At 50.7% G+C, this 25433-nt stretch overlaps 17 pseudogenes; all 17 read right to left on the bottom strand.

Annotated features, from left to right (window-relative positions):
* Positions 1-1955: 1955 nt before the first annotated feature.
* Positions 1956-2075, bottom strand: LOC130351928 (5S ribosomal RNA; annotated as a pseudogene).
* Positions 2076-2352: 277 nt separating this feature from the next.
* LOC130323579 (5S ribosomal RNA) lies at positions 2353-2472 on the bottom strand (annotated as a pseudogene).
* A 1271-nt stretch (positions 2473-3743) lies between these two features.
* Positions 3744-3863, bottom strand: LOC130352502 (5S ribosomal RNA; annotated as a pseudogene).
* A 5482-nt stretch (positions 3864-9345) lies between these two features.
* Positions 9346-9465, bottom strand: LOC130335246 (5S ribosomal RNA; annotated as a pseudogene).
* Positions 9466-13442: 3977 nt separating this feature from the next.
* On the bottom strand, positions 13443-13562 carry LOC130352653 (5S ribosomal RNA; annotated as a pseudogene).
* An 82-nt stretch (positions 13563-13644) lies between these two features.
* On the bottom strand, positions 13645-13764 carry LOC130333872 (5S ribosomal RNA; annotated as a pseudogene).
* Positions 13765-14445: 681 nt separating this feature from the next.
* Positions 14446-14565, bottom strand: LOC130352254 (5S ribosomal RNA; annotated as a pseudogene).
* Positions 14566-15448: 883 nt separating this feature from the next.
* On the bottom strand, positions 15449-15568 carry LOC130347861 (5S ribosomal RNA; annotated as a pseudogene).
* Positions 15569-16042: 474 nt separating this feature from the next.
* Positions 16043-16162, bottom strand: LOC130333861 (5S ribosomal RNA; annotated as a pseudogene).
* Positions 16163-16446: 284 nt separating this feature from the next.
* Positions 16447-16566, bottom strand: LOC130317745 (5S ribosomal RNA; annotated as a pseudogene).
* Positions 16567-16838: 272 nt separating this feature from the next.
* LOC130315324 (5S ribosomal RNA) lies at positions 16839-16958 on the bottom strand (annotated as a pseudogene).
* A 2573-nt stretch (positions 16959-19531) lies between these two features.
* Positions 19532-19651, bottom strand: LOC130352471 (5S ribosomal RNA; annotated as a pseudogene).
* Positions 19652-20540: 889 nt separating this feature from the next.
* Positions 20541-20660, bottom strand: LOC130352458 (5S ribosomal RNA; annotated as a pseudogene).
* Positions 20661-20932: 272 nt separating this feature from the next.
* On the bottom strand, positions 20933-21052 carry LOC130352379 (5S ribosomal RNA; annotated as a pseudogene).
* Positions 21053-22920: 1868 nt separating this feature from the next.
* On the bottom strand, positions 22921-23040 carry LOC130352501 (5S ribosomal RNA; annotated as a pseudogene).
* A 681-nt stretch (positions 23041-23721) lies between these two features.
* Positions 23722-23841, bottom strand: LOC130329426 (5S ribosomal RNA; annotated as a pseudogene).
* An 872-nt stretch (positions 23842-24713) lies between these two features.
* Positions 24714-24833, bottom strand: LOC130352049 (5S ribosomal RNA; annotated as a pseudogene).
* Between the last annotated feature and the right edge of the window lie 600 nt (positions 24834-25433).

Here is a 25433-nt window from a genome sequence, read left to right as displayed (position 1 = left end):
CAGCCAGTCTCCCATGCCGGTACTTGCTGGGCCCTAAGCTGGGTAGCAGTCTGCGATCTGACGAGAGCAGGCGCGTTCTGCTTAGGATGGCCGTTGACATCTTCATGCCTTGTATATTGTGGATTTAAGCATCAATAAATATTTTATTAATCAGAAAGGAAGGCGGCAACAGAGCAAAATGTCAATGGCACCTTGGATTGCCAGCCAGTCTCCCATGCCGGTATCTGCCGGGCAGCAGTCTGCGATCTGAGGAGAGCAGGCACGTTCAGCTTAGGATGGCCGTTGACAGCTTCACACCTTGTATATTGTGGATTTAAGCATCAATAAATCATTTTCCGAATCGGAGCGGAAGGCGGCAACAGATTAAAATGTCAACTGCACCCGGGATTCCCAGCCAGTCTCCCATGCTGGTACTTACCAGGCCCTAAGCTGGGTAGCAGTCTGCGATCTGACAAGAGCAGGCACGTTCAGCTTAGGATGGCCGTTGACAGCTTCACACTTTGTATACTGTGGATTTAAGCATCAATAAATAAATTTCGGAATTGGAGCAGAAACAGAGCAAAATGTCAACTGCACCCGGGATTCCCAGCCAGTCTCCCATGCTGGTACTTACCGGGCCCGAAGCTGGGAAGCAGTCTGCGATCTGACAAGAACAGGCGCATTCAGCTTAGGATTGCCGTTGACAGCTTCACGCCCTTTATACTGTGCATATAAGCATCAATAAATCCTTTTCCTTATCGGAGCGGAAGGCGGCAACATATTAAAATGTCAACTGCACCCGGGATTCCCAGCCAGTCTCCCATGCTGGTACTTACCAGGCCCTAAGCTGGGTAGCAGTCTGCGATCTGACGAGAGCAGGTGCGTTTAGCTTAGGATGGCCGTTGACAGTTTCACACTTTGTATACTGTGGATTTAAGCATCAATAAATAATTTTCGGAATCGGAGCAGAAACAGAGGAAAATGTCAACTGCACCCGGGATTCCCAGCCAGTCTCTCATGCTGGTACTTACCAGGCCCGAAGTTGGGTAGCAGTCTGCGATATGACGAGAACAGGCGCATTCAGCTTAGGATGGCCATAGACATCTTCACACCCTGTATACTGTGGATTTAAGCATCAATAAATCCTTTTCGGAATCGGAACGGAAGGCGGCAACAGAGCAAAATGTCAATGGCAGCCGGGATTCCCAGCCAGTGTCCCATGCCGGTACTTACCGGGCCCTAAGATCTGTACCAGTCTGCGATCTGACGAGAGCAGGCGCGTTAAGCTTAGGATGGCTGTTGACAGCTTCACACCTTGTATACTGTGGATTTAAGCATCAATAAATTATTTTCGGAATCGGAGCAATAGAGCAAAATGTCAACGGCACCCGGGATTCTCAGCCAGTCTCCCATGCCAGTACTTACCGGGCCCTAAGCTGGGTAGCAGTCTGCGAACTGACGAGAGCAGGCGCGTTCAGCTTAGGATGGCCATTGACAGCTTCATGCTTTTTATACTGTGCATTTAAGCATCAATAAATAATTTTCGGAATCGGAACGGAACGGAAGGCGGCAACAGAGCAAAATGTCAACTGCACCCGGGATTCCCAGCCAGTCTCCCATGATGGTACTTACTGGGCCCTAAGCTTGGTAGCAGTCTGCGATCTGACGAGAGCAGGCGCGTTCAGCTTAGGATGGCCGTTGACATCTTCACGCCTTGTATATTGTGGATTTAAGCATCAATAAATATTTTTATTAATCGGAGAGGAAGGCGGCAACAGAGCAAAATGTCAATGGCACCTTGGATTGCCAGCCAGTCTCCCATGCCGTTAACTGCCGGGCAGCAGTCTGCGATCTGAGGAGAGCAGGCACGTTCAGGCTTAGGATGACCGTTGACAGCTTCACACCCTGTATATTGTGGATTTAAGCATCAATAAATCCTTTTCCGAATCGGAGCGGAAGGCGGCAACAGATTAAAATGTCAACTGCACCCGGGATTCCCAGCCAGTCTCCCATGCTGGTACTTACCAGGCCCTAAGCTGGGTAGCAGTCTGCGATCTGACGAGAGCAGGCGCGTTCAGCTTAGGATGGCCGTTGACAGCTTCACACTTTGTATACTGTGGATTTTAGCATCAATAAATAATTTTCGGAATCGGAGCAGAAACAGAGCAAAATGTCAAGTGCACCCGGGATTCCCAGCCAGTCTCCCATGCTGGTACTTACCAGGCCCGAAGCAGGGTAGCAGTCTGCGATCTGACGAGAACAGGCGCATTCAGCTAAGGATGGCCGTAGACATCTTCACTCCTTGTATACTGTGGATTTAAGCATCAATAAATTCTTTTCGGAATCGGAGCGGAAGGCAGCAATAGAGCAAAATGTCAATGGCACCCGGGATTCCCAGCCAGTCTCCCATGCCAGTACTTACCGGGCCCTAAGCTGGGTAGCAGTCTGCGATCTGATGAGAGCAGGCGCGTTCAGCTTAGGATGGCCGTTGACAGCTATTCGCCCTTTATACTGTGCATTTAAGCATCAATAAATCCTTTTCGAAACGGAAGGCGGCAACAGAGCAAAATGTCAACGGCAGCCAGGATTCCCAGCCATTGTCCCATGCCGGTACTTACCGGGCCCTAAGATCTGTACCAGTCTGCGATCTGACGAGAGTAGGCGCGTTAAGCTTAGGATGGCCGTTGACAGCTTCATGCTTTTTATACTGTGCATTTAAGCATCAATAAATCCTTTTCGGAATCGAAACGGAAGGCGGCAACAGAGCAAAATGTCAACTGCACCCGGGATTCCCAGCCAGTCTCCCATGCCGGTACTTACTGGGCCCTAAGCTGGGTAGCAGTCTGCGATCTGACGAGAGCAGGCGCGTTCAGCTTAGGATGGCCGTTGACATCTTCACGCCTTGTATATTGTGGATTTAAGCATCAATAAATATTTTTATTAATCGGAGAGGAAGGCGGCAAGAGAGCAAAATGTCAATGGCACCTTGGACTGCCAGCCAGTCTCCCATGCCGGTAACTGCCGGGCAGCAGTCTGCGATCTGAGGAGAGCAGGCACGTTCAGGCTTAGGATGGCCGTTGACAGCTTCACACCCTGTATATTGTGGATTTAAGCATCAATAAATCCTTTTCCGAATCGGAGCGGAAGGCGGCAACAGATTAAAATGTCAACTGCACCCGGGATTCCCAGCCAGTCTCCCATGCTGGTACTTACCAGGCCCTAAGCTGGGTAGCAGTCTGCGATCTGACAAGAGCAGGCGCGTTCAGCTTAGGACAGCCATTGACAGCATCATGCTTTTTATACTGTGCATTTAAGCATCAATAAATCCTTTTCGGAATCGGAGAGGAAGGCAGCAACAGAGAAAAATGTCAATAGCACCTTGGATTGCCAGCCAGTCTACCATGCCCGTACTTGCCGGGCAGCAGTCTGCGATCTGACAAGAACAGGCACATTCAGCTTAGGATAGCCGTAGACGGCTTCACACCCTGTATATTGTGGATTTAAGCATCAATAAATCCATTTCGGAATCGGAGCAAAATGTCTACAGAGCTACAGAGCAAAATGTCAACAACACCTGAGATTCCCAGCCAGTCTCCCATGCTGGTACTTACCGGGCCCTAAGCTGGGTAAAAGTCTGCGATCTGACAAGAACAGGCACATTCAGCTTAGGATAGCCGTAGACGGCTTCACACCCTGTATACTGTGGATTTAAGCATCAATAAATCCTTTTCCAAATGGGAGCGGAAGGCGGCTACAGAGCAAAATGTCAACAACACCTGGGATTCCCAGCCAGTCTCCCATGCTGGTACTTACCGGGCCCTAAGCTGGGTAGCAGTCTGCGATCTGACGAGAGCAGGCGCGTTCAGCTTAGGAAGGCCGTTGACAGCTTCACACTTTGTATACTGTGGATTTAAGCATCAATAAATAATTTTCGGAATCGGAGCAGAAACAGAGCAAAATGTCAACTGCACCCGGGATTCCCAGCCAGTCTCCCATGCTGGTACTTAACGGGCCCTAAGCTGGGTAGCAGTCTGCGATCTGACGAGGGCAGGCGCGTTCAGCTTAGGATGGCCGTTGACAGCTTCACGCCCTTTATACTGTGCATTTAAGCATCAATAAATCCTTTTCCGAATCGGAGCGGAAGGCGGCAACAGATTAAAGTGTCAACTGCACCCGGGATTCCCAGCCAGTTTCCAATGCTGGTACCTACCAGGCCCTAAGCTGGGAAGCAGTCTGCGATCTGACGAGAGCAGGCGCGTTCAGCTTAGGATGGCCGTTGACATCTTCATGCCTTGTATACTGTGGATTTAAGCATCAATAAATATTTTTTTTAATCGGAGAGGAAGGCTGCAACAGATCAAAATGTCAATAGCACCTTGGATTGCCAGCCAGTCTCCCATGCCCGTATTTGCCGGGCAGCAGTCTGCGATCTGACAAGAACAGGCGCATTCAGCTTAGGATAGCCGTAGACGGTTTCACACCCTGTATATTGTGGATTTAAGCATCAATAAATCCTTTTCGGAATCGGAGCAAAATGTCTACAGAGCTACAGAGCAAAATGTCAACAACACCTGAGATTCCCAGCCAGTCTCCCATGCTGGTACTTACCGGGCCCTAACCTGGGTAGCAGTCTGCGATCTGACGAGAGCAGGCGCGTTCAGCTTAGGATGGCCGTTAACAGCTTCATGCCCTTTATACTGTGCATTTTAGCATCAATAAATCCTTTTCCGAATCGGAGCGGAAGGCGGCAACAGATTAAAATGTCAACTGCACCCGGGATTCCCAGCCAGTCTCCCATGCTGGTTCTTACCAGGCCCTAAGCTGGGTAGCAGTCTGCGATCTGCCGAGAGCAGGCGCGTTCAGCTTAGGATGGCCGTTGACAGCTTCACATTTTGTATACTGTGCATTTAAGCATCAATAAATCCTTTTCGGAATCGGAACGGAAGGCGGCAACAGAGCAAAATGTCAACGGCAGCCGGGATTCCCAGGCAGTCTCCCATGCTGGTACTTACCGGGCCCTAAGCTGGGTAGCAGTCTGCGATCGGACGAGAGGAGTCGCATACAGCTAAGGATGGCTGTTGACAGCTTCTCGCCCTTTATACTGTGCATTTAAGCATCAATAAATCCTTTTCGGAATCGGAACGGAACGGAAGGCGGCAACAGAGCAAAATGTCAACGGCAGCCGGGATTCCCAGCCAGTGTCCCATGCCGGTACTTACCGGGCCCTAAGATCTGTACCAGTCTGCGATCTGACGAGAACAGGCGCATTCAGCTTAGGATGGCCGTAGACATCTTCACACCCTGTATACTGTGGATTTAAGCATCAATAAATCCTTTTCGGAATCGGAGCGTAAGGCGGCAACAGAGCAAAATGTCAACGGCAGCCGGGATTCCCAGCCAGTGTCCCATGCCGGTACTTACCGGGCCCTAAGATCTGTACCAGTCTGCGATCTGACGAGAGCAGGCGCGTTAAGCTTAGGATGGCCGTCGACAGCTTCACACCTTGTATACTGTGGATTTAAGCATCAATAAATTATTTTCGGAATCGAAGCGGAGGGCAGCAATAGAGCAAAATGTCAACTGCACCTGGGATTCCCAGCCAGTCTCCCATGCCAGTACTTACCGGGCCCTAAGCTGGGTAGCAGTCTGCGATCTGATGAGAGCAGGCGCGTTCAGCTTAGGATGGTCGTTGACAGCTTCTTGCCCTTTATACTGTGCATTTAAGCATCAATAAATCCTTTTCGGAATCGGAACGGAAGGCGGCAACAGAGCAAAATGTCAACGGCAGCCGGGATTCCCAGCCAGTGTCTCATGCCGGTACTTACCGGGCCCTAAAATCTGTACCAGTCTGCGATCTGACGAGAGCAGGCGAGTTAAGCTTAGGATGGCCGTCGACAGCTTCACATCTTGTATACTGTGGATTTAAGCATCAATAAATTCTTTTCGGAATCGGAGCGGAAGGCAGCAATAGAGCAAAATGGCAACAGCACCCAGGATTCCCAGCCAGTCTCCCATGCCAGTACTTACCGGGCCCTAAGCTGGGTAGCAGTCTGCGTTCGGACGAGTGCAGGCACGTTCAGCTTAGGATGGCCATTGACAGCTTCATGCTTTTTATACTGTGCATTTAAGCATCAATAAATCCTTTTCGGAATCGGAGAGGAAGGCGGCAACAGAGCAAAATGTCAATAGCAGCTTGGATTGCCAGCCAGTCTCCCATGCCCGTACTTGCCGGGCAGCAGTCTGCGATCTGACAAGAACAGGCACATTCAGCTTAGGATAGCCGTAGACGGCTTCACACCCTGTATACTGTGGATTTAAGCATCAATAAATCCTTTTCGGAATCGGAGCGGAAGGCGGCTACAGAGCAAAATGTCAACAACACCTGGGATTCCCAGCCAGTCTCCCATGCTGGTACTTACCGGGCCTAAGCTGGGTAGCAGTCTGTGATCTGACGAGAGCAGGCGCGTTCAGCTTAGGATGGTCGTTGACAGCTTCACGCCCTTTATACTGTGCATTTAAGCATCAATAAATAATTTTCCGAATCGGAGCGGAAGGCGGCAACAGAGCAAAATGTCAACTGCACCCGGGATTCCCAGCCATTCTCCCATGCTGGTACTTACCGGGCCCTAAGCTGGGTAGCAGTCTGCGATCTGACGAGAGCAGGCGCGTTCAGCTTAGGATGGCCGTTGACAGCTTCACATTTTGTATACTGTGCATTTAAGCATCAATAAATCCTTTTCGGAATAGAAACGGAAGGCGGCAACAGAGCAAAATGTCAACGGCAGCCGGGATTCCCAGCCAGTCTCCCATGCTGGTTCTTACCGGGCCCTAAGCTGGGTAGCAGTCTGCGATCTGACGAGAGCAGGCGCGTTCAGCTTAGAATGGCCGTTGACAGCTTCTCGCCCTTTATACTGTGCATTTAAGCATCAATAAATCCTTTGCGGAATCGGAACGGAAGGCGGCAACAGAGCAAAATGTCAACGGCAGCCGGGATTCCCAGCCAGTGTCCCATGCCGGTACTTACCGGGCCCTAAGATCTGTACCAGTCTGCGATCTGACGAGAACAGGCGCATTCAGCTTAGGATGGCCGTAGACATCTTCACACCCTGTATACTGGGGATTTAAGCATCAATAAATCCTTTTCGGAATCGGAGCGTAAGGCGGCAACAGAGCAAAATGTCAACGACACCTGGGATTCCCAGCCAGTCTCCCATGCTGGTACTTAACGGGCCCTAAGCTGGGTAGCAGTCTGTGATCTGACGAGAGCAGGCGCGTTCAGCTTAGGATGGCCGTTGACAGCTTCACACTTTGTATACTGTGGATTTAAGCATCAATAAATAATTTTCGGAATCGGAGCAGAAACTGAGCAAAATGTCAACTGCACCCGGGATTCCCAGCCAGTCTCCCATGCTGGTACTTACCAGGCCCGAAGCTGGGAAGCAGTCTGCGATCTGACGAGAACAGGCGCATTCAGCTTAGGATGGCCGTAGACATCTTCACACCCTGTATACTGTGGATTTAAGCATCAATAAATCCTTTTCGGAATCGGAGCGTAAGGCGGCAACAGAGCAAAATGTCAACGGCAGCCGGGATTCCCAGCCAGTGTCCCATGCCGGTACTTACCGGGACCTAAGATCTGTACCAGTCTGCGATCTGACGAGAGCAGGCGCGTTAAGCTTAGGATGGCCGTCGACAGCTTCACACCTTGTATACTGTGGATTTAAGCATCAATAAATTCTTTTCGGAATCGGAGCGGAGGGCAGCAATAGAGCAAAATGTCAACGGCACCTGGGATTCCCAGCCAGTCTCCCATGCCAGTACTTACCGCGCCCTAAGCTGGGTAGCAGTCTGCGATCTGACGAGAGCAGGCGCGTTCAGCTTAGGATGGCCATTGACAGCTTCATGCTTTTTATACTTTGCATTTAAGCATCAATAAATCCTTTTCGGAATCGGAGAGGAAGGCGGCAACAGAGCAAAATGTCAATAGCACCTTGGATTGCCAGCCAGTCTCTCATGCCCGTACTTGCCGGGCAGCAGTCTGCGATCTGACAAGAACAGGCACATTCAGCTTAGGATAGCCGTAGACGGCTTCACACCCTGTATACTGTGGATTTAAGCATCAATAAATCCTTTTCGGAATCGGAGCGGAAGGCGGCTACAGAGCAAAATGTCAACAACACCTGGGATTCCCAGCCAGTCTCCCATGCTGGTACTTACCGGGCCTAGGCTGGGTAGCGGTCTGCGATCTGACGAGAGCAGGCACGTTCAGCTTAGGATGGCCGTTGACAGCTTCGCGCCCTTTATACTGTGCATTTAAGCATCAATAAATAATTTTCCGAATCGGAGCGGAAGGCGGCAACAGAGCAAAATGTCAACTGCACCCGGGATTCCCAGCCAGTCTCCCAAGCTGGTACTTACCGGGCCCTAAGCTGGGTAGCAGTCTGCGATCTGACGAGAGCAGGCGCGTTCAGCTTAGGATGGCCGTTGACAGCTTCTCGCCCTTTATACTGTGCATTTAAGCATCAATAAATCCTTTTCGGAATCAGAACGGAAGGCGGCAACAGAGCAAAATGTCAACGGCAGCCGGGATTCCCAGCCAGTGTCCCATGTCGGTACTTACCGGGCCCTAAGATCTGTACCAGTCTGCGATCTGACGAGAACAGGCGCATTTAGCTTAGGATGGCCGTAGACATCTTCACACCCTGTATACTGTGCATTTAAGCATCAATAAATCCTTTTCAGAATCGGAACGGAAGGCGGCAACAGATTAAAATGTCAACTGCACCCGGGATTCCCAGCCAGTCTCCCATGCTGGTACTTACCGGGCCCTAAGATCTGTACCAGTCTGCGATCTGACGAGAACAGGCGCATTCAGCTTAGGATGGCCGTAGACATCTTCACACCCTGTATACTGTGGATTTAAGCATCAATAAATCCTTTTCGGAATCGGAGCGGAAAGCAGCAATAGAGCAAAATGTCAACGGCACCCGGGATTCCCAGCCAGTCTCCCATGCTGGTACTTACCGGGCCCTAGGCTGGGTAGCAGTCTGCGATCTGACGAGAGCAGGCGCGTTCAGCTTAGGATGGCCAAGACAGTTTCATGCTTTTTATACTGTGCATTTAAGCATCAATAAATCCTTTTCGGAATCGGAGAGGAAGGCGGCAACAGAGCAAAATGTCAATAGCACCTTGGATTGCCAGCCAGTCTCCCATGCCCGTACTTGCCGGGCAGCAGTCTGCGATCTGACAAGAACAGGCACATTCAGCTTAGGATAGCCGTAGACGGCTTCACACCCTGTATACTGTGGATTTAAGCATCAATAAATCCTTTTCGGAATCAGAGCGGAAGGCGGCTACAGAGCAAAATGTCAACAACACCTGGGATTCCCAGCCAGTCTCCCATGCTAGTACTTACCGGGCCCTAAGCTGGGTAGCAGTCTGCGATCTGACGAGAGCAGGCGCGTTCAGCTTCGGATGGCCGTTGACAGCTTCACACTTTGTATACTGTGCATTTAAGCATCAATAAGTCCTTTTCGGAATCGGAACTGAAGGCGGCATAAGAGCAAAATGTCAACGGCAACCGGGATTCCCAGCCAGTCTCCCATGCCAGTACTTACCGGGCCCTAAGCTGGGTAGCAGTCTGCGATGTGACGAGAGCAGGCGCGTTCAGCTTAGGATGGCCATTGACAGATTCATGATTTTTATACTGCGCATTTAAGCATCAATAAATCCTTTTTCGGAATCAGAGCGGAAGGCGGCAACAGAGCAAAATGTCAACTGCACCCGGGATTCCCAGCCAGTCTCCCATGCCGGTACTTACTGAGCCCTAAGCTGGGTAGCAGTCTGCAATCTGACGAGAGCAGGCACGTTCAGCTTAGGATGGCCGTTGACAGCTTCTCGCCCTTTATACTGTGCATTTAGGCATCAATAAATCCTTTTCGGAATCGGAACGGAAGGCGGCAACAGAGCAAAATGTCAACGGCAGCCGAGATTCCCAGCCAGTGTCCCATGCCAGTACTTACCAGGCCCTAAGCTGGGTAGCAGTCTGCGATCTGACGAGAGCAGGCACGTTCAGCTTAGGATGGCCATTGACAGCTTCATGATTTTTATACTGTGCATTTAAGCATCAATAAATCCTTTTCGGAATCGGAACGGAAGGCGGCAACAGAGCAAAATGTCAACTGCACCCGGGATTCCCAGCCAGTCTCCCATGCCGGTACTTAATGGGCCCTAGGCTGGGTAGCAGTCTGCGATCTGACGAGAGCAGGCGCGTTCAGCTTAGGATGGCCATTGACAGCTTCATGCTTTTTATACTTTGCATTTAAGCATCAATAAATCCTTTTCGGAATCGGAACGGAAGGCGGCAACAGAGCATAATGTCAACTGCACCCGGGATTCCCAGGTGCATTTAAGCATCAATAAATATTTTTATTAATCGGAGAGGAAGGCGGCAACAAAGCAAAATGTCAACGGCACCTTGGATTGCCAGCCAGTCTCCCATGCCGGAAACTGCCGGGCAGCGGTCTGCGATCTGAGGAGAGCAGGCACGTTCAGGCTTAGGATGGCCGTTGACAGCTTCACACCCTGTGTATTGTGGATTTAAGCATCAATAAATCCTTTTCCGAATCGGAGCGGAAGGCGGCAACAGATTAAAATGTCAACTGCACCCGGGATTCCCAGCCAGTCTCCCATGCTGGTACTTACCAGGCCCTAAGCTGGGTAGAAGTCTGCGATCTGACGAGAGCAGGCGCGTTCAGCTTAGGATGGCCGTTGACAGCTTCACACTTTGTATACTGTGGATTTAAGTATCAATAAATAATTTTCGGACTCGTAGCAGAAACAGAGCAAAATGTCAACTCCACCCGGGATTCCCAGCCAGTCTCCCATGCTGGTACTTACCAGGCCCGAAGCTAGGTAGCAGTCTGCGATCTGACGAGAACAGGCGCATTCAGCTTAGGATGGCCGTAGACATCTTCACACCCTGTATACTGTGGATTTAAGCATCAATAAATCCTTTTCGGAATCGGAGCGTAAGGCGGCAACAGAGCAAAATGTCAACGACACCTGGGATTCCCAGCCAGTCTCCCATGCTGGTACTTTCCGAGCCCTAAGCTGGGTAGCAGTCTGCGATCTTACGAGAGCAGGCACGTTCAGCTTAGGATGGCCGTTGACAGCTTCTTGCCCTTTATACTGTGCATTTAAGCATCAATAAATCCTTTTCGGAATCGGAAACGGAAGGCGGCAACAGATTAAAATGTCAACTGCACCCGGGATTCCCAGCCAGTTTCCAATGCTGGTACCTACCAGGCCCTAAGCTGGGAAGCAGTCTGCGATCTGACGAGAGCAGGCGCGTTCAGCTTAGGATGGCCGTTGACATCTTCATGCCTTGTATACTGTGGATTTAAGCATCAATAAATATTTTTTTTAATCGGAGAGGAAGGCTGCAACAGATCAAAATGTCAATAGCACCTTGGATTGCCAGCCAGTCTCCCATGCCCGTATTTGCCGGGCAGCAGTCTGCGATCTGACAAGAACAGGCGCATTCAGCTTAGGATAGCCGTAGACGGTTTCACACCCTGTATATTGTGGATTTAAGCATCAATAAATCCTTTTCGGAATCGGAGCAAAATGTCTACAGAGCTACAGAGCAAAATGTCAACAACACCTGAGATTCCCAGCCAGTCTCCCATGCTGGTTCTTACCAGGCCCTAAGCTGGGTAGCAGTCTGCGATCTGCCGAGAGCAGGCGCGTTCAGCTTAGGATGGCCGTTGACAGCTTCACATTTTGTATACTGTGCATTTAAGCATCAATAAATCCTTTTAGGAATCGGAACGGAAGGCGGCAACAGAGCAAAATGTCAACGGCAGCCGGGATTCCCAGCCAGTCTCCCATGCTGGTACTTACCGGGCCCTAAGCTGGGTAGCAGTCTGCGATCGGACGAGAGGAGGCGCATACAGCTAAGGATGGCTGTTGACAGTTTCTCGCCCTTTATACTGTGCATTTAAGCATCAATAAATCCTTTTCGTAATCGGAACGGAACGGAAGGCGGCAACAGAGCAAAATGTCAACGGCAGCCGGGATTCCCAGCCAGTGTCCCATGCCGGTACTTACCGGGCCCTAAGATCTGTACCAGTCTGCGATCTGACAAGAACAGGCGCATTCAGCTTAGGATGGCCGTAGACATCTTCACACCCTGTATACTGTGGATTTAAGCATCAATAAATCCTTTTCGGAATCGGAGCGTAAGGCGGCAACAGAGCAAAATGTCAACGGCAGCCGAGATTCCCAGCCAGTGTCCCATGCCGGTACTTACCGGGCCCTAAGATCTGTACCAGTCTGCGATCTGACGAGAGCAGGCGCGTTAAGCTTAGGATGGCCGTCGACAGCTTCACACCTTGTATACTGTGGATTTAAGCATCAATAAATTCTTTTCGGAATCGAAGCGGAGGGCAGCAATAGAGCAAAATGTCAACGGCACCTGGGATTCCCAGCCAGTCTCCCATGCCAGTATTTACCAGGCCCTAAGCTGGGTAGCAGTCTGCGATCTGACGAGAGCAGGCGCGTTCAGCTTAGGATGGTGGTTGACAGCTTCTCGCCCTTTATACTGTGCATTTAAGCATCAATAAATCCTTTTCGGAATCGGAAGGGAAGGCGGCAACAGAGCAAAATGTCAACGGCAGCCGGGATTCCCAGCCAGTGTCTCATGCCGGTACTTACCGGGCCCTAAAATCTGTACCAGTCTGCGATCTGACGAGAGCAGGCGAGTTAAGCTTAGGATGGCCGTCGACAGCTTCACACCTTGTATACTGTGGAATTAAGCATCAATAAATTATTTTCGGAATCGGAGCGGAAGGCAGCAATAGAGCAAAATGTCAACAGCACCCAGGATTCCCAGCCAGTCTCCCATGCCAGTGCTTACCGGGCCCTAAGCTGGGTAGCAGTCTGCGATCGGACGAGTGCAGGCGCGTTCAGCTTAGGATGGCCATTGACAGCTTCATGCTTTTTATACTGTGCATTTAAGCATCAATAAATCCTTTTCGGAATCGGAGAGGAAGGCGGCAACAGAGCAAAATGTCAATAGCACCTTGGATTGCCAGCCAGTCTCCCATGCCCGTACTTGCCGGGCAGCAGTCTGCGATCTGACAAGAACAGGCACATTCAGCTTAGGATAGCCGTAGACGGCTTCACACCCTGTATACTGTGGATTTAAGCATCAATAAATCCTTTTCGGAATCGGAGCGGAAGGCGGCTACAGAGCAAAATGTCAACAACACCTGGGATTCCCAGCCAGTCTCCCATGCTGGTACTTACCGGGCCTAAGCTGGGTAGCAGTCTGTGATCTGACAAGAGCAGGCGCGTTCAGCTTAGGATGGTCGTTGACAGCTTCACGCCCTTTATACTGTGCATTTAAGCATCAATAAATAATTTTCCGAATCGGAGCGGAAGGCGGCAACAGAGCAAAATGTCAACTGCACCCGGGATTCCCAGCCAGTCTCCCATGCTGGTACTTACCGGGCCCTAAGCTGGGTAGCAGTCTGCGATCTGACGAGAGCAGGCGCGTTCAGCTTAGGATGGCCGTTGACAGCTTCACATTTTGTATACTGTGCATTTAAGCATCAATAAATCCTTTTCGGAATAGAAACGGAAGGTGGCAACAGAGCAAAATGTCAACGGCAGCCGGGATTCCCAGCCAGTCTCCCATGCTGGTACTTACCGGGCCCTAAGCTGGGTAGCAGTCTGCGATCTGACGAGAGCAGGCGCGTTCAGCTTAGGATGGCCGTTGACAGCTTCTCGCCCTTTATACTGTGCATTTAAGCATCAATAAATCCTTTGCGGAATCGGAACGGAAGGCGGCAACAGAGCAAAATGTCAACGGCAGCCGGGATTCCCAGCCAGTCTCCCATGCTGGTACTTACCGGGCCCTAAGCTGGGTAGCAGTCTGTGATCTGACGAGAGCAGGCGCGTTCAGCTTAGGATGGCCGTTGACAGCTTCACACTTTGTATACTGTGGATTTAAGCATCAATAAATAATTTTCGGAATCGGAGCAGAAACAGAGCAAAATGTCAACTGCACCCGGGATTCCCAGCCAGTCTCCCATGCTGGTACTTACCAGGCCCGAAGCTGGGAAGCAGTCTGCGATCTGACGAGAACAGGCGCATTTAGCTTAGGATGGCCGTAGACATCTTCACACCCTGTATACTGTGCATTTAAGCATCAATAAATCCTTTTCAGAATCGGAACGGAAGGCGGCAACAGATTAAAATGTCAACTGCACCCGGGATTCCCAGCCAGTCTCCCATGCTGGTACTTACTGGGCCCTAAGCTGGGTAGCAGTCTGCGATCTGATGAGAGCAGGCGCGTTCAGCTTAGGATGGCCGTTGACAGCTTCACATTTTGTATACTGTGCATTTAAGCATCAATAAATCCTTTTCGGAATCGAAACGGAAGGCTGCAACAGAGCAAAATGTCAACGGCAGCCGGGATTCCCAGCCAGTCTCCCATGCTGGTACTTACCGGGCCCTAAGCTGGGTAGCAGTCTGCGATCTAACGAGAGCAGGCGCGTTCAGCTTAGGATGGCCGTTGACAGCTTCTCGCCCTTTATACTGTGCATTTAAGCATCAATAAATCCTTTTCGGAATCGGAACGGAAGGCGGCAACAGAGCAAAATGTCAACGGCAGCCGGGATTCCCAGCCAGTGTCCCATGCCGGTACTTACCGGGCCCTAAGATCTGTACCAGTCTGCGATCTGACGAGAACAGGCGCATTCAGCTTAGGATGGCCGTAGACATCTTCACACCCTGTATACTGTGGATTTAAGCATCAATAAATCCTTTTCGGAATCGGAGCGTAAGGCGGCAACAGAGCAAAATGTCAATGACACCTGGGATTCCCAGCCAGTCTCCCATGCTGGTACTTAACGGGCCCTAAGCTGGGTAGCAGTCTGCGATCTGACGAGAGCAGGCGCGTTCAGCTTAGGATGGCCGTTGACAGCTTCACACTTTGTATACTGTGGATTTAAGCATCAATTAATAATTTTCGGAATCGGAGCAGAAACAGAGCAAAATGTCAACTGCACCCGGGATTTCCAGCCAGTCTCCCATGCTGGTACTTACCAGGCCCGAAGCTGGGAAGCAGTCTGCGATCTGACGAGAACAGGCGCATTCAGCTTAGGATGGCCGTAGACATCTTCACAACCTGTATACTGTGCATTTAAGCATCAATAAATCCTTTTCAGAATCGGAACGGAAGGCGGCAACAGAGCAAAATGTCAACGGCAGCCGGGATTCCCAGCCAGTGTCCCATGCCGGTACTTACCGGGCCCTAAGATCTGTACCAGTCTGCGATCTGACGAGAGCTGGCGCGTTAAGCTTAGGATGGCCGTCGACAGCTTCACACCTTGTATACTGTGGATTTAAGCATCAATAAATTATTTTCGGAATCGGAGCGGAAGGCAGCAATAGAGCAAAATGTCAACGGCACCTGGGATTCCCAGCCAGTCTCCCCTGCCAGTACTTACCGGGCCCTAAGCTGGGTAGCAGTCTGCGATCTGACGAGAGCAGGCGCGTTCAGCTTAGGATGGCCATTGACAGCTTCATGCTTTTTATACTGTGCATTTAAGCATCAATAAATCCTTTTCGGAATCGGAGAGGAAGGCGGCAACAGAGCAAAATGTCAATAGCACCTTGGATTGCCAGCCAGTCTCCCATGCCTGTACTTGCCAGGCAGCAGTCTGCGATCTGACAAGAACAGGCACATTCAGCTTAGGATAGCCGTAGACGGCTTCACACCCTGTATACTGTGGATTTAAGCATCAATAAATCCTTTTCGGAATCGAAGCGGAAGGCGGCTACAGAGCAAAAAGTGAACACCACCTGGGATTCCCAGCCAGTCTCCCATGCTGGTACTTACTGGGCCCTAAGCTGGGTAGCAGTCTGCGATCTGATGAGAGCAGGCGCGTTCAGCTTAGGATGGCCGTTGACAGCTTCACATTTTGTATACTGTGCATTTAAGCATCAATAAATCCTTTTCGGAATCGAAACGGAAGGCGGCAACAGAGCAAAATGTCAACGGCAGCCGGGATTCCCAGCCAGTCTCCCATGCTGGTACTTACCGGGCCCTAAGCTGGGTAGCAGTCTGCGATCTGACGAGAGCAGGCGCGTTCAGCTTAGGATGGCCGTTGACAGCTTCTCGCCCTTTATACTGTGCATTTAAGCATCAATAAATCCTTTTCGTAATCGGAACGGAAGGCGGCAACAGAGCAAAATGTCAACGGCAGCCGGGATTCCCAGCCAGTGTCCCATGCCGGTACTTACCGGGCCCTAAGATCTGTACCAGTCTGCGATCTGACGAGAACAGGCGCATTCAGCTTAGGATGGCCGTAGACATCTTCACACCCTGTATACTGTGGATTTAAGCATCAATAAATCCTTTTCGGAATCGGAGCGGAAAGCAGCAATAGAGCAAAATGTCAACGGCACCCGGGATTCCCAGCCAGTCTCCCATGCTGGTACTTACCGGGCCCTAAGCTGGGTAGCAGTCTGCGATCTGACGAGAGCAGGCGCGTTCAGCTTAGGATGGCCGTTAACAGCTTCATGCTTTTTATACTGTGCATTTAAGCATCAATAAATCCTTTTCGGAATCGGAGAGGAAGGCGGCAACAGAGCAAAATGTCAATAGCACCTTGGATTGCCAGCCAGTCTCCCATGCCCGTACTTACCGGGCAGCAGTCTGCGATCTGACAAGAACAGGCACATTCAGCTTAGGATAGCCGTAGACGGCTTCACACCCTGTATACTGTGGATTTAAGCATCAATAAATCCTTTTCGGAATCGGAGCGGAAGGCGGCTACAGAGCAAAATGTCAACAACACCTGGGATTCCCAGCCAGTCTCCCATGCTAGTACTTACCGGGCCCTAAGCTGGGTAGCAGTCTGCGATCTGACGAGAGCAGGCGCGTTCAGCTTAGGATGGCCGTTGACAGCTTCACGCCCTTTACACTGTGCATTTAGGCATCAATAAATCCTTTTCCGAATCGGAACGGAAGGCGGCTACAGAGCAAAATGTCAACTGCACCCGGGATTCCCAGCCAGTCTCCCATGCTGGTACTTACCAGGCCCTAAGCTGGGTAGCAGTCTGCGATCTGACGAGAGCAGGCGCGTTCAGCTTCGGATGGCCGTTGACAGCTTCACACTTTGTATACTGTGCATTTAAGCATCAATAAATCCTTTTCGGAATCGGAACTGAAGGCGGCATAAGAGCAAAATGTCAACGGCAACTGGGATTCCCAGCCAGTCTCCCATGCCAGTACTTACCGGGCCCTAAGCTGGGTAGCAGTCTGCGATGTGACGAGAGCAGGCGCGTTCAGCTTAGGATGGCCATTGACAGCTTCATGATTTTTATACTGCGCATTTAAGCATCAATAAATCCTTTTTCGGAATCGGAGCGGAAGGCGGCAACAGAGCAAAATGTCAACTGCACCCGGGATTCCCAGCCAGTCTCCCATGCCGGTACTTACTGAGCCCTAAGCTGGGTAGCAGTCTGCAATCTGACGAGAGCAGGCACGTTCAGCAAAGGATGGCCGTTGACAGCTTCTCGCCCTTTATACTGTGCATTTAGGCATCAATAAATCCTTTTCGGAATCGGAACGGAAGGCGGCAACAGAGCAAAATGTCAACGGCAGCCGAGATTCCCAGCCAGTGTCCCATGCCAGTACTTACCAGACCCTAAGCTGGGTAGCAGTCTGCGATCTGACGAGAGCAGGCACGTTCAGCTTAGGATGGCCATTGACAGCTTCATGATTTTTATACTGTGCATTTAAGCATCAATAAATCCTTTTCGGAATCGGAACGGAAGGCGGCAACAGAGCAAAATGTCAACTGCACCCGGGATTCCCAGCCAGTCTCCCATGCCGGTACTTAATGGGCCCTAGGCTGGGTAGCAGTCTGCGATCTGACGAGAGCAGGCGCGTTCAGCTTAGGATGGCCATTGACAGCTTCATGCTTTTTATACTGTGCATTTAAGCATCAATAAATCCTTTTCGGAATCGGAACGGAAGGCGGCAACAGAGCATAATGTCAACTGCACCCGGGATTCCCAGGTGCATTTAAGCATCAATAAATATTTTTATTAATCGGAGAGGAAGGCGGCAACAAAGCAAAATGTCAACGGCACCTTGGATTGCCAGCCAGTCTCCCATGCTGGTAACTGCCGGGCAGCGGTCTGTGATCTGAGGAGAGCAGGCACGTTCAGGCTTAGGATGGCCGTTGACAGCTTCACACCCTGTGTATTGTGGATTTAAGCATCAATAAATCCTTTTCCGAATCGGAGCGGAAGGCGGCAACAGATTAAAATGTCAACTGCACCCGGGATTCCCAGCCAGTCTCCCCTGCTGGTACTTACCAGGCCCTAAGCTGGATAGCAGTCTGCGATCTGACGAGTGCAGGCACGTTCAGCTTAGGATGGCCATTGACAGCTTCTCGCCCTTTATACTGTGCATTTAAGCATCAATAAATCCTTTTCGGAATCGGAAACGGAAGGCGGCAACAGAGCAAAATGTCATCGGCAGCCGGGATTCCCAGCCAGTGTCCCATGTCGGTACTTACCGGGCCCTAAGATCTGTACCAGTCTGCGATCTGACAAGAGCAGGCGCGTTAAGCTTAGGATGGCCGTCGACAGCTTCACACCTTGTATACTGTGGATTTAAGCATCAATAAATTATTTTCGGAATCGGAGCGGAAGGCAGCAATAGAGCAAAATGTCAACCGCACCCGGGATTCCCAGCCAGTCTCCCATGCCAGTACTTACCGGGCCCTAAGCTGGGTAGCAGTCTGCGATCTGACAAGAGCAGGCACGTTCAGCTTAGGACAGCCATTGACAGCTTCATGCTTTTTATACTGTGCATTTAAGCATCAATAAATGCTTTTCGGAATCGGAGAGGAAGGCGGCAACAGAGCAAAATGTCAACTACACCCGGGATTCCCAGCCAGTCTCCCATGCCGGTACTTAATGGGCCCTAGGCTGGGTAGCAGTCTGCGATCTGACGAGAGCAGGCGCGTTCAGCTTAGGATGGCCATTGACAGCTTCATGCTTTTTATACTGTGCATTTAAGCATCAATAAATCCTTTTCGTAATCAGAACGGAAGGCGGCAACAGGGCATAATGTCAACTGCACCCGGGATTCCCAGCCAGTCTCCCATGCCGGCACTTACTGGGCCCTAAGCTGGGTAGCAGTCTGCGATCTGACGAGAACAGGCGCGTTCAGCTTAGGATGGCTGTTGACATCTTCACGCCTTGTATACTGTGGATTTAAGCATCAATAAATATTTTTATTAATCGGAGAGGAAGGCGGCAACAAAGCAAAATGTCAACGGCACCTTGGATTGCCAGCCAGTCTCCCATGCCGGTAACTGCCAGGCAGCAGTCTGCGATCTGAGGAGAGCAGGCACGTTCAGGCTTAGGATGGCCGTTGACAGCTTCACACCCTGTGTATTGTGGATTTAAGCATCAATAAATCCTTTTCCGAATCGGAGCGGAAGGCGGCAACAGATTAAAGTGTCAACTGCACCGGGGATTCCCAGACAGTCTCCCATGCTGGTACTTACCAGGCCCTAAGCTGGGTAGCAGTCTGCGATCTGACGAGAGCAGGCACGTTCAGCTTAGGATGGCCGTTGACAGCTTCTTGCCCTTTATACTGTGCATTTAAGCATCAATAAATCCTTTTCGGAATCGGAAACGGAAGGCGGCAACAGAGCAAAATGTCAACGGCAGCCGGGATTCCGAGCCAGTGTCCCATGCCGGTACTTACCGGGCCCTAAGATCTGTACCAGTCTGCGATCTGACAAGAGCAGGCGCGTTAAGCTTAGGATGGCCGTCGACAGCTTCACACCCTGTGTATTGTGGATTTAAGCATCAATAAATCCTTTTCCGAATCGGAGCGCAAGGCGGCAACAGATTAAAGTGTCCACTGCACCCGGGATTCCCAGACAGTCTCCCATGCTGGTACTTACCAGGCCCTAAGCTGGGTAACAGTCTGCGATCTGACAAGAACAGGCGCATTCAGCTTAGGATGGCCGTAGACATCTTCACACCCTGTATACTGTGGATTTAAGCATCAATAAATCGTAAGCGTAAGGAGCGTAAGGCGGCAACAGAGCAAAAGGTCAACTGCACCTGGGATTCCCAGCCAGTCTCCCATGCTGGTACTTACCGGGCCCTAAGCTGGGTAGCAGTCTGCGATCTGACAAGAGCAGGCACGTTCAGCTTAGGATGGCCGTTGACAGCTTCTCGCCCTTTATACTGTGCATTTAAGCATCAATAAATCCTTTTCGGAATCGGAAACGGAAGGCGGCAACAGAGCAAAATGTCAACGGCAGCCGGGATTCCCAGCCAGTGTCCCATGCCGGTACTTACCGGCCCAAAGATCTGTACCAGTCTGCAATCTGACAAGAGCAGGCGCGTTAAGCTTAGGATGGCCGTCGACAGCTTCACACCTTGTATACTGTGGATTTAAGCATCAATAAATTCTTTTCGGAATCGGAGCGGAAGGCAGCAATAGAGCAAAATGTCAACGGCACCCGGAATTCCCAGCCAGTCTCCCATGCCAGTACTTACCAGGCCCTAAGCTGGGTAGCAGTCTGCGATCTGACGAGAGCAGGCGCGTTCAGCTTAGGACAGCCATTGACAGCTTCATGCTTTTTATACTGTGCATTTAAGCATCAATAAATCCTTTTCGGAATCGGAGAGGAAGGCAGCAACAGAGCAAAATGTCAATAGCACCTTGGATTGCCAGCCAGTCTCCCATGCCCGTACTTGCCGGGCAGCAGTCTGCGATCTGACAAGAACAGGCACATTCAGCTTAGGATAGCCGTAGACGGCTTCACACCCTGTATACTGTGGATTTAAGCATCAATAAATCCTTTTCGAAATCGGAGCGGAAGGCGGCTACAGAGCAAAATGTCAACAACACCTGGGATTCCCAGCCAGTCTCCCATGCTGGTACCTACCGGGCCCTAAGCTGGGTAGCAGTCTGCGATCTGACGAGAGCAGGCGCGTTCAGCTTAGGATGGCCGTTGACAGCTTCACGCCCTTTATACTGTGCATTTAAGCATCAATAAATCCTTTTCCGAATCGGAGCGGAAGGCGGCAACAGATTAAAATGTCAACTGCACCCGGGATTCCCAGCCAGTCTCCCATGCTGGTACTTACCAGGCCCTAAGCTGGGTATCAGTCTGCGATCTGACGAGAGCTGGCGCATTCAGCTTAGGATGGCCGTTGACAGGTTCACACTTTGTATACTGTGCATTTAAGCATCAATAAATCCTTTTCGGAATCGGAACGGAAGGCGGCAACAGAACAAAATGTCAACGGCAGTCGGGATTCCCAGCCAGTGTCCCATGCCGGTACTTACCGGGCCCTAAGATCTGTACCAGTCTGCGATCTGACGAGAGCAGGCGCGTTAAGCTTAGGATGGCCGTTGACAGCTTCACACCTTGTATACTTTGGATTTAAGCATCAATAAATTATTTTCGGAATCGGAGCGGAAGGCAGCAATAGAGCAAAATGTCAACGGCAACCGGTATTCCCAGCCAGTCTCCCATGCCAGTACTTACCGGGCCCTAAGCTGGGTAGCAGTCTGCAATCTGACGAGAGCAGGTGCGTTCAGCTTAGGATGGCCATTGACAGCTTCATTCTTTTTATACTGTGCATTTAAGCATCAATAAATCCTTTTCGGAATCGGAACGGAAGGCGGCAACAGAGCAAAATGTCAACTGCACCCAGATTCCCAGCCAGTCTCCCATGCCGGTACTTACTGGGCCCTAAGCTGGGTAGCGGTCTGACGAGAGCAGGCGCGTTCAGCTTAGGATGGCCGTTGACATCTTTATGCTTTGTATATTGTGGATTTAAGCATCAATAAATATTTTTATTAATCGGAGAGGAAGGCGGCAACAGAGCAAAATGTCAATGGCACCTTGTATTGCCAGCCAGTCTCCCATGCCGGTAACTGCCGGGCAGCAGTCTGTGATCTGAGGAGAGCAGGCACGTTCAGGCTTAGGATGGCCGTTGACAGCTTCACACCCTGTGTACTGTGGATTTAAGCATCAATAAATCCTTTTCCGAATCGGAGCGGAAGGCGGCAACAGATTAAATTGTCAACTGCACCCGGGATTCCCAGCCAGTCTCCCATGCTGGTACTTACCAGGCCCTAAGCTGGGTAGAAGTCTGCGATCTGACGAGAGCAGGCGCGTTCAGCTTAGGATGGCCGTTGACAGCTTCACACTTTGTGTACTGTGGATTTAAGCATCAATAAATAATTTTCGGAATCGGAGCAGAAACAGAGCAAAATGTCAACTGCACCCGGGATTCCCAGCCAGTCTCCCATGCTGGTACTTACCAGGCCCGAAGCTGGGAAGCAGTCTGCGATCTGACGAGAGCAGGCGCGTTCAGCTTAGGATGGCCTTTGAAAGCTTCTTGCTTTTTATACTGTGCATTTAAGCATCAATAAATCCTTTTCGGAATCGGAGAGGAAGGCGGCAACAGAGCAAAATGTCAATTGCACCTTGTATTGCCAGCCAGTCTACCATGCCCGTACTTGCCGGGCAGCAGTCTGCGATCTGACAAGAACAGGCACATTCAGCTTAGGATAGCCGTAGACGGCTTCACACCCTGTATATTGTGGATTTAAGCATCAATAAATCCTTTTCGGAATCGGAGCAAAATGTCTACAGAGCTACAGAGCAAAATGTCAACAACACCTGAGATTCCCAGCCAGTCTCCCATGCTGGTACTTACCGGGCCCTAAGCTGGGTAAAAGTCTGCGATCTGACAAGAACAGGCACATTCAGCTTAGGATAGCCGTAGACGGCTTCACACCCTGTATACTGTGGATTTAAGCATCAATAAATCCTTTTCCAAATCGGAGTGGAAGGCGGCTACAGAGCAAAATGTCAACAACACCTGGGATTCCCAGCCAGTCTCCCATGCTGGTACTTACCGGGCCCTAAGCTGGGTAGCAGTCTGCGATCTGACGAGAGCAGGCGCGTTCAGCTTAGGAAGGCCGTTGACAGCTTCACACTTTGTATACTGTGGATTTAAGCATCAATAAATCATTTTCGGAATCGGAGCAGAAACAGAGCAAAATGTCAACTGCACCCGGGATTCCCAGCCAGTCTCCCATGCTGGTACTTAACGGGCCCTAAGCTGGGTAGCAGTCTGCGATCTGACGAGGGCAGGCGCGTTCAGCTTAGGATGGCCGTTGACAGCTTCACGCCCTTTATACTGTGGATTTAAGCATCAATAAATCCTTTTCCGAATCGGAGCGGAAGGCGGCAACAGATTAAAGTGTCAACTGCACCCGGGATTCCCAGCCAGTTTCCAATGCTGGTACCTACCAGGCCCTAAGCTGGGAAGCAGTCTGCGATCTGACGAGAGCAGGCGCGTTCAGCTTAGGATGGCCGTTGACAGCTTCACACTTTGTATACTGTGCATTTAATCATCAATAAATCCTTTTCGGAATCGGAACGGAAGGCGGCAACAGGGCAAAATGTCAACGGCAGCCGGGATTCCCAGCCAGTGTCCCATGCCGGTACTTACCGGGCCCTTAGATCTGTACCAGTCTGTGATCTGATGAGAGCAGGCGCGTTCAGCTTAGGATGGCCGTTGACAGCTTCTCGCCCTTTATACTGTGCATTTAGGCATCAATAAATCCTTTTCGGAATCGGAACGGAAGGCGGCAACAGAGCAAAATGTCAACGGCAGCCGGGATTCCCAGCCAGTCTCCCATGCCAGTACTTACCGGGCCCTAAGCTGGGTAGCAGTCTGCGATCTGACGAGAGCAGGCGCGTTCAGCTTAGGATGGCCGTTGACATCTTCATGCCTTGTATACTGTGGATTTAAGCATCAATAAATATTTTTTTTAATCGGAGAGGAAGGCTGCAACAGATCAAAATGTCAATAGCACCTTGGATTGCCAGCCAGTCTCCCATGCCCGTATTTGCCGGGCAGCAGTCTGCGATCTGACAAGAACAGGCGAATTCAGCTTAGGATAGCCGTAGACGGTTTCACACCCTGTATATTGTGGATTTAAGCATCAATAAATAATTTTCGGACTCGTAGCAGAAACAGAGCAAAATGTCAACTCCACCCGGGATTCCCAGCCAGTCTCCCATGCTGGAACTTACCATGCCCGAAGCTAGGTAGCAGTTTGCGATCTGACGAGAACAGGCGCATTCAGCTTAGGATGGCCGTAGACATCTTCACACCCTGTATACTGTGGATTTAAGCATCAATAAATCCTTTTCGGAATCGGAGCGTAAGGCGGCAACAGAGCAAAATGTCAACGACACCTGGGATTCCCAGCCAGTCTCCCATGCTGGTACTTTCCGAGCCCTAAGCTGGGTAGCAGTCTGCGATCTGACGAGAGCAGGCACGTTCAGCTTAGGATGGCCGTTGACAGCTTCTTGCCCTTTATACTGTGCATTTAAGCATCAATAAATCCTTTTCGAAATTGGAAACGGAAGGCGGCAACAGAGCAAAATGTCAACGGCAGCCGGGATTCCCAGCCAGTGTCCCATGCCGGTACTTACCGGGCCCTAAGATCTGTACCAGTCTGCGATCTGACAAGAGCAGGCGCGTTAAGCTTAGGATGGCCGTCGACAGCTTCACACCTTGTATACTGTGGATTTAAGCATCAATAAATTCTTTTCGGAATCGGAGCGGAAAGCAGCAATAGAGCAAAATGTCAACGGCACCCGGGATTCCCAGCCAGTCTCCCATGCTGGTACTTACCGGGCCCTAAGCTGGGTAGCAGTCTGCGACCTGACGAGAGCAGGCGCGTTCAGCTTAGGATGGCCATTGACAGCTTCATGCTTTTTATACTGTGCATTTAAGCATCAATAAATCCTTTTCGGAATCGGAGAGGAAGGCGGCTACAGAGCAAAATGTCAACAACACCTGGGATTCCCAGCCAATCTCCCATGCTGGTACTTACCGGGCCCTAAGCTGGGTAGCAGTCTGCAATCTGACGAGAGCAGGCGCGTTCAGCTTAGGATGGCCGTTGACAGCTTCACGCCCTTTATACTGTGCATTTAAGCATCAATAAATCCTTTTCCGAATCGGAGCGGAAGGCAGCAACAGATTAAAATGTCAACTGCACCCGGGATTCCCAGCCAGTCTCCCATGATGGTACTTACCAGGCCCTAAGCTGGGTAGCAGTATGCGATCTGACGAGAGCAGGCGCGTTCAGCTTAGGATGGCCGTTGACAGCTTCACACTTTGTATACTGTGCATTTAGGCATCAATAAATCCTTTTCGGAATCGGAACTGAAGGCAGCATAAGAGCAAAATGTCAACGGCAACCGGGATTCCCAGCCAGTCTCCCATGCCAGTACTTACCGGGCCCTAAGCTGGGTAGCAGTCTGCGATGTGACGAGAGCAGGCGCGTCCAGCTTAGGATGGCC

This window comes from Hyla sarda, chromosome 1 (assembly GCF_029499605.1).
Source record: "Hyla sarda isolate aHylSar1 chromosome 1, aHylSar1.hap1, whole genome shotgun sequence".
Classification (NCBI taxonomy): domain Eukaryota; kingdom Metazoa; phylum Chordata; class Amphibia; order Anura; family Hylidae; genus Hyla; species Hyla sarda.
This window is presented reverse-complemented; position numbering and strand designations above follow the sequence as displayed.